We start from the raw sequence: 8,587 nt of genomic DNA on the forward strand, positions 1-8,587 counted from the left end.
TTCGTGTACTGAGGAACGTGTCTTGTCCATAAAGTGGGCTACACACAGCGCTTCAGCAGCAGAGGAGTCCCTGGCAGCTGCAGTAAAGATGCAGGTGCCTGCCTGAGGGAGCAGGCGGGCAGGTGTGAGGGAATACCAACACACAACACAAAGAGCAGCACACCACAGCACAGAGCAGCTACAGAGCCCCAGTGTCCTTTTGCACACCAAGGTGGTGTAGTCAAGCAGCAGATTTGAGCAGGACAGGGTGATGAATGCCCAGGCACAGCCATTGTAGCGGACAGTCCTAGACAGTAATGAAGAGTCTCCCCTGTGAGCTCATGAAATGCCTTTTATTGCTTATTTTCAAACTCACTCCCATTGCAGGAATCCAGCCGATGTTAATGGCAGTCACATGCCTTGGAGTCCTCTGTGCCTTGGAAGTTCAGTTGGCAATTTGTTGGATTTCAGCTGTGTACCTGGGAGATGAGGAGATGACCAGAGGGGCAGGAGTCTAAAATCAAAGACAGTCTCTTATGGCACATCAGGTCTCCATCACCTGCTCAACCTCCCCTTACAGTGAGTGGGACCCCGTGGGGCTCTTGTGTCATTACAGCCCATGTCTCCTGGGAGCCACCCCCTTGCCCTCAGGGAAGCAGTTGGGAGGTTAAAATTTAGAGAGCAGCTCTCTGCAGCTGAAAAATGTGCGGTTTCACCCTGACCATAAAATATCTCAAATCATTGGGATTAGCCCTTTTCTGCTTTCCCGTGTGCCTTCAATTAGCCGCATGAAAGCAAACCCGCGGCTTTAGGGCCGAAAATAGCTGGAGCGAAGTGACGCAGGCTTCGCCCGAGATGAAAGAGCGGCTTCCAGAAGCCTAATTAAAAGCAACTGAGAAACCAGTACTTGATACAGCCCCTACTCACCTGAAAAAATAAACGAAGAGCTGCAGCCAGGCTTCGGCGCGGCGTTGTGGGAAAGCGGCTGGAGGGTTTCGCCTGGGTCACGGGAAGGCCCAGCTCCGCCGGAGCACAAAATCTTTCTGTTTCTGCCTGCCCCGAGTCAGGGGGAGGTCAGCCAGGCAGGCAGGCAGCGAGGCCAGGCTGCGCTCCTTAAGGCCCTCTCCGCACTTGGGACGAGAGGCAGCGGCACGCTTCTGCCACCGCGGCCGTGCCCAGTGCCTCTCTCCTTCCGTGGGCCATGCCCACAGGGTAAGGGAGAAAAGGAGCTCCGGGAAGGGTTTCCAGATTTTGCTGCAGTCTTGTGCTTGCAAGCAGCCTTACCGGCTCTGTGAAATGACACATGGATGTAGCTGCCATTTAGAAAACAGCCAGGCAAGATGACAGGTTACTAAAAATCATCATTTCTCTTTTAAAATTCACTGCCAGTAGTGTCATCCCTGTAGTGCCCTGCTCTGTCCCTCTGAGATGTCAGTGGTTTTGTAATTTTGTTCTTCAATTCAAAACGTGTTTTCTTCCTTCTAATATCCCTCTTTCGGCTCACATGCACTAAAAATTATCGAGGCAGGGGTAGTGCAAAAATTCTTGCAGGATGGTTTAACTGCAACCTAAAAGTACTTCTGTGTTCAAGCTCCACATCCTTGGTGTTTGGTCTGCTTCCTGATATTGGTGGAGGGTCTTGATTGGGGAAAAAGCCCCCAAACCCTCTATAGAATATGAGTGAACTTTACAACATTGAGTTGGCACTCTTGAGCTAAAACAGCTCAGTTTTTCTTCTGAAAATAAAACTATTCCAAGATAAATTTTACTGAAACAAAATGCCTTGAATAAAATATTTGTTTCAGTAAATTTTATCTTGATATGGTGAAAAAAAATTTCCAGAATGAGGTGAAAGTGCTGAAAGAAGTATTGTTTTTACCAATGTTCTGAAAAATCAAATAGTTTATGTTTCCATGTTAATTAGGATTGCTATATCTGCACTAACATGGGTATGAACACTAAATTTATACCTTAATGTAAAGAAGTAAGCAGCTGCTTGCAATATGCACTTATCACCCTATGACACAGGCACAGGAATGGGACGGCATAATTTTAATAGATTTTAAATTCCAGGAGGTTAAAGGGAGAACTTTCTCTCAGCAGAAGAGAAGGACTAAGACAAAACAGCTTATTGTCATATGAGTTGTCACATTTACTTGCCCTGGACTTTTCTCCTTCATAGATGAAGTATTCAGTTTTGGCCAGAAATGTTCCTATTTTTTGCTGATTTTCATCTTAAGGCAATGAGAGGCCAGCTAATTCCCACTGCATGCTTTTGTGTGTTTCACAGGTAGCCTGAACGAGGAGCTGAGAAGCTGTCAGGAAACCCCACATAGGAGCAGCAGTATGCAGCACAGAAAAACAGGACTCATAACTTCAAGCTAATTAAGAATCTTATAAAGTTGATGAAAGTCACTCAGAAGTCATAGCTCAGAGCCTTAAGAAGAGCCCCTGCTGCACTGAAAGGGATCATCATGCCCAGCACAGAGGTGTCTTAAATGATAGAGCTAGGTGAGACTTAAACCCTTTTTATCTTCTTACTGGATAAATCAAATATTTGGGACAAAACCTAAGCAGGCAATTGGCAGATTCTGTGGCAGGGATTATCTGTGGTGTTGTCTGTGAACACTGCTTAAACTGTAAGTTGATAAGAAGGTACCTTTTTCATTGGTATAACCTTGTTCCTACCCAGTGGGAACAGATGTGTGTGTGATCTGTGACTATGGTGCATGTTTTCTACTCTGATGGAGCTGCAAATTCAAAATTGAGAGAAACAGTAAATGTTTTAAAAAAACACAAACCCAAAAAGCCAAAACAATCCCCAAACCAAGCAAAAAACCAGAAAAGAATTATTACGGGTTGTGAGAAACCCTTTGGGAGAGGGTTGAGGGTGGAACCAGGGAACACTGAAAATTCAGTAATAAAATCATAGGCACATGTATCTAGGGTGGCTGAAGAGACCAAAAAATACTGATAATTAATCCACACCAAAGGAAACACAGTCATATGGAGGCAAAAAGTGACAGAAGGTACTGCTATATTTTAAGGGGCTTTGTGAGGAACACTTTTCCTTAGAAATCATTGGAGTAACATATTCTCCTTTCTTGAGTTTGCTGAAGTGTGAAACATTATCCTGAAAGCTGTTTATTTATGAGCCCTCTGCAAGGCACATGGAATTCTCAGGGACATAATCTCTCCATTTCTTGTAAAAATATTTGAAAAGCATTTCAGAGGCCTCACTGCACCTCTCAACCCACCACTACTGATTCGACAGCCGCACTTATGGGACAGAATAATTTTGGGGCTCCTTTGAAGACGCACACCGGAGATGAAATTTTTGCCTGCATTTTACTCTGCAGCACTCAACATGAAAAGAGCTCAGCCTACACAGTGAAGCCTGAAATTATCAAAGAACATGAAACTCTCAATTTTAAAGTGTAACTTTTGTGTTTATGGGTATAATTTCTAGAAGCATGCCTAGAGAAAAACTACAATTCATCCTAAGTAGGACCAGACAGGAATGAGAAGCAGAAATATGAAGGAATAGTCTTAAAGATTTTTCTTGAGGCAGTTACCTTTTCATCTTAATAAAAAATTTGATTTGCTACTGAAAGACTTCATTTTGAATTATTCAACTTTTAAAGAAATGTTCTCTAGAAAATATTAATAACTTTAATCAGTACTCAAGTGTGAAATAAGGTTCATGTTTAAATGTGAGTGCATTAATTACCTTTATTTCTAAAACATTAGAACATATAAATGATCAAATTTATTATATTCCTCAGCTGGAATTTTTTAAATGCATTTTACCCTTGATGTCAAGCAAAACCTGCTTTGTCATTGCTCTGTTGTTCTTTATATCAATGTCTGAGTTACAAGTGAGGGGTTGCTTGTGGGAGAGATGAGGTGTGAAAAGGAACTTTTGTGTATGACTGAGAGCGAGGAATAAATGGATATGTGATGTGGCACATATTTTAAAGGCAAAGTTTTTTAGGAAGACAAAATTGCTAGTAGTTCTCTAAGGCAGGCATTGAAAGTAGTCTTAATATTTTAAAAATAAATGTAAAGTTTCAGCTAAGGAAGAAGGTGCATCATCTAAACTGTCTGAATTGCATTTTAAAAAATTATCATTGCCCAATCTATCATCATTGCTCCAATCTTCTATTTACAAACTTGGAGAACAATGTGTGTTTCATCAAATAGTTGTTTCTTGCATGTTTACTAATCCTTTGATAGCAATGCTAATAAAACCACGTCACTTAATTTCAGCTCTCAGGTGTTAGTTTTGTTAATGTAATTGACATTCTTTAAGAGATTTCAGCAAGACCTTTTGGCACTTCAATCTTTCACAAACTTTTTCTAAAGCTGAATTTTCATTTGCTTATAAAGTGTCACTGTATGTCGAGAAAAATAAAAATTAATTTGGGAACAAAAGGCCCTATTCAATGTTCTTAACATTCTTGTGAAACAAATTTCATATTGACTTCAGCTGCAGTCAACAGATTTTTCTGTGAAAAGCACAAGAAAGGGATCTAAATTAGATCCAGAAAAGTCACTTATAACAGGATAAATCCCCTTAAAACTCTCTGTGAAGAAGCAGATGGCTCTGCTGCTCCCTTGGCTTGCTCCCCCAGAACTCTGCCTGCCTCACCCTGATTTTCAGAAACATTGAAACCCATCCACCATACCGGAGATTAACATGATTTGGCTGCTTAGCAGCATCTTGAGACTGGAAACTTCCAGGACATTGTGCAAAGTGAAACTTTTAACTTCGAATGAATCCTGACCAGGTCTGTCTGGAGGAGCAGAATTTGTGCAAGGATGCCCAGTTGCCCATGGGATTTCTCTGTGCTGGTAGGGATACTGGAGGCAGGACTTCTCTGCTGGCTGCTCTGTGGGGGCTTGCTGGGAAGCTGGCAATTCTGAGAACACTGACAGGGATGGAGGAGAGGTCTGCTGCAAGGATAGCAGGGGACAGGACCTAAAGAATAAAGAAGTTAAGCTGAATAGCCCAAGGCAGCTAACTGATGTTATTCTTCTGCATTTGGAGGCCATTGGTGTGACAGGGAACAAGCAGATCTGCCTCTCCACATGGACCTTCACAGCCCCATCAGCTTCACAGGTGAAGCCAGGAAAGAGGAGAATGTGCTGCCCACGCCCCTGTGTACCTAATTTAACACTAGAAGGGTTACAGGCTGCAGTGTCCCCCAAACTGGTAAAAGAGATCTTCACCACTTGTTTTGTTCCTCACAGATTTAGGCACTAGAAACTTGGTGGTAGCAGGAAGATCTTGCACTTGATTACATGTTGGGGTGTCAAGATTACCCTGTATTTTTCTTAGCCCAGACTTAATTCTATGAATTAGAGTCCAAAGATGAAAAGATTAACTTTTTTTCAACTCACTTCTTACTTCCCTCCTCCCTAGTGTCTTCTCCACAAAGGAAAAACAGGAGAGAAATTTACTCCTCCCAGGAGGCAACTTATTCATTACACAACTCAGCATGGGGGCAAAAACTGAAGTTAAAATTTAATTTTAATGCCACTAAATTAAACCACTAAATTATCTTCTTAAAATGAGGTTGGTAATCCAAGAGGCAAAATATCTCTCTCTGGGCTTAATTGAGAAAACAATTAGATCTAGATAAAGCCAGTTTTTTGCCAGATGACACAGTCCAGAGCACACTGAAAGAAACCTAATCCTCAAAAGCAGAAGCAAGAGAAGGTTGTTATAAAAAGGTGTCTTTTCCAGGTTTCTCTGGTATTTCTGTGGAAAGTCTTGCAACTACCATGAGGAGGGAGGTCCATGAAATGTGAATCAAATCGGTGGTGCCTGTTCTGCAGGCTGGGAGCTCCCGAGCAAAGCCCTGATGTACTGAAGGCAGAGCCCTGGGACAGAGGTGTCCTCTGTGGGCACTGTGCTCACCCCAGCGTGGTGCCCACCAATCCATCCACTTCACTGGGGAAGGTGCTGGGCAGAGCAGGGAGATATTCCCATGTGGAAATGTCTCCTAAAAATCAGTTTGAGGCTCCTGCTTTTCTGCTGGAGTCAGGGTTGAGATATGGTCCCCAGGTGTGCATATCTTTTGGGCTGTCTGAGAGCTGAACGCATTGAGTGAGCACCACAGTGCTCAGCTGAAAGTTAGTTGTGAGGGTGTTTTTTTTTTTCCTAAAAACCTTCATTTATTCATGTTTCCTGTAGGTTTGCCTGGTGTTACCAGTGGAGGAGCTCCCCAGGCCAGTCTGGGAGCAGGGAGTGTTGATCCAGCTGGGCCTGGCTGCCTGAGCAGCCATTCCCTGCAACAAACCAGCAATTGTTTGGTGGCCCTGGGGGCCCCAGGGAGCTTCTGTGCCCCACAGGCAGGGGGTGGGTGGAGCAGGGCTGGGGGCTCCTGTAACCCCCCTCCTTCTAAAGGCAGTGCCTTCAGCCACACCATGTCACTCTCCTGCTACCACTCACTTCTGGTCATCATTTTTTTTTCTGTTTCATCTGACAAAACTTTTTTTTGTAAATTTGCATTCTGAAAACTATTTCGTTTTTATACAATACAATAAAATAGCTGCCTCCTTATCTGTTCACTTTCTATAGCTCTAGAGACATCAGCAGGGAGTGCAGCCCCAGTGGGAATTTATTTCCCTTCTTTCTCTTCCAGTGGCAGAAAAGAAGTACTGGCACCTTTTCGTGAAGATTTTATCTGATAAACTGGCAGCACAAAGTGTTTTGGTTGTTGTTCTTACTTTCCATACATCTCATACCTTTCCGTGTGTGCCAGCATGATGGAGCCCTCCAGGAAACTGTGACTGCCCCCAGGCCCCTAAGGAAGGACTACAACCAAGCAATGACATGGCAATCCTCATTTTGTTAATGGATATTTGTGCTCAAGTGTGTGCTGGTGAGACAGGCAGAGTTTGGAGGAGATGGGGAGAGGATTAAATACCATACATGCCCACAGCAGTGAGAGACTTCTGTCTTAATGCACAGCTAAGATTTTGGAGAACGTAAGTCACTTAAATTTCAATGAAATAGCAAATTTTTTTTACGTGCAGCAGATCACAGGCTGTACATGCAAGATGTCCTTTATGCTCACCGGTCAGGAAATTCTTCTTCCAAGCTGCAGGAAGTGGTCTGCAGGGAATAAAAGGCATCTCTTTCAAGCTATGCAAAGTCTAGTGCATTTTGCAAGGAAAGGTAGTTCTTCCAAAAACCACTTCATGCTTTCTCACTGCTGCCTGCTGGAATGACTATCACATAGGCCAACTGGCAACTATTCATCTGCATTCTTAATTCAGTGGGGAGTGAAACAAGGAAAACATTTTTATAAGACTGCTTAAAAATTATATGCAAGGGAAACAATTAAAAAAATGTGCAGCCATTTTCTTGATGGTGCAGAAATGCCATATCCAATGACCAATTTAAATGGGCCAATTTTCTCCAACTGGATTTATTGTGCAAAATCTGCCAGGCAGACAGAAAGCTAAATGGTGAAGTGTTTCATTTTAATATAACTTTAATTTAACAATAGTGCCAGAAATACCCAGACAGGTTTAGAGTGAACAAATTATACTATTCCACTACTCCTCTTCTGGCCTCTCCCAGGTGACAGTCAGTTTTTCAGACTGGTTGGTTGGAATCTGGTTGGAACTGGTTTGGATTTAAAATCTACCAGACTTTCTTAGGACCCAAATTTTCAACTTTAAACCCTCAATTGCTTTGTCTCCGGGCATACTCAGGCCACTAACTTCAAGGGCCTCTTTATTGCTTTATAGTATATACATCACAGAATAATTTCAGTATTGGTCTCTCTATGCTTAATTTTTGTAGCATTTTGGCTACATTGGGAAAATAACAGTGTAAAGAGTTGAGTGCCATAAAAAATCAGCAAATGTTTTTTTGTTTGAACACGTGAATGGTAAGAAACTGCTCCATCTGTAACTCTCTCCAGCCTGTACTACACTTTACTCTGTGCACTCATTGTGAGGACTTTGAGACCAGCAGCCTTTTCAAGAAGCTTAACTTTCTTCTGGAGGTGAGGGAAGAGTGTCCAAAGTATAATGAAAAAAAAGTAATTGTTTAATTGTAATAATGCTGCTGAGTCAGGTTGTCTTGTAACATATATACAAGGTCAGGCTGAAATGGCAGCGGTGTTCCCGTCTGGCTTTAAATCTGGGATTTACAAATTTTCCTGTGCCCTGATTCACAAAGTGGGGATGGGATTTTTGGACTGGGAGAGGCTGAATCCTCCATTCACCCTGTGCCTGGCAGATGGAGGAGCTGCTGAACGCTTTACAGCATGGTATTTCAAGGTAAACCCTCACCAGTCCCACTTTGCCTCTAGAAATTGCGCTGAGGGAGAGGTTTGCTCCTGCAAAGACAAACTTGACACAGGATGACAAAAACATTCTGAGATTATTTTCTTCTCAGCTGCAACAGGCATGCCAGCCCTACATGAATTACAGTCCCAAGGCTGAACAGTGAAACCTTCAGATGTATCTTACAGGGTAAATAAGCTGGTGTTCCTTGATGGTTTCTCTGAATGATACATATTGCCAAGAATGGAAAAAATCACTTACCAATACCCAGGAACTTACTCTAGGTAAGCTGGGATTCCTC

At 42.7% G+C, this 8,587-nt stretch overlaps 1 long non-coding RNA gene across 1 annotated transcript; it reads right to left on the bottom strand.

Moving 5' to 3' along the window:
• Positions 1-311: 311 nt before the first annotated feature.
• Positions 312-7,209, bottom strand: LOC134552569 (uncharacterized). Its single transcript, XR_010080901.1, has 3 exons — positions 7,065-7,209; positions 907-1,268; positions 312-493 (listed from the first exon to the last, which is right to left on the bottom strand). It is a non-coding gene; the product is annotated as an uncharacterized LOC134552569 (long non-coding RNA).
• Between the last annotated feature and the right edge of the window lie 1,378 nt (positions 7,210-8,587).

Source organism: Prinia subflava, chromosome 1, assembly GCF_021018805.1.
Source record: "Prinia subflava isolate CZ2003 ecotype Zambia chromosome 1, Cam_Psub_1.2, whole genome shotgun sequence".
Classification (NCBI taxonomy): domain Eukaryota; kingdom Metazoa; phylum Chordata; class Aves; order Passeriformes; family Cisticolidae; genus Prinia; species Prinia subflava.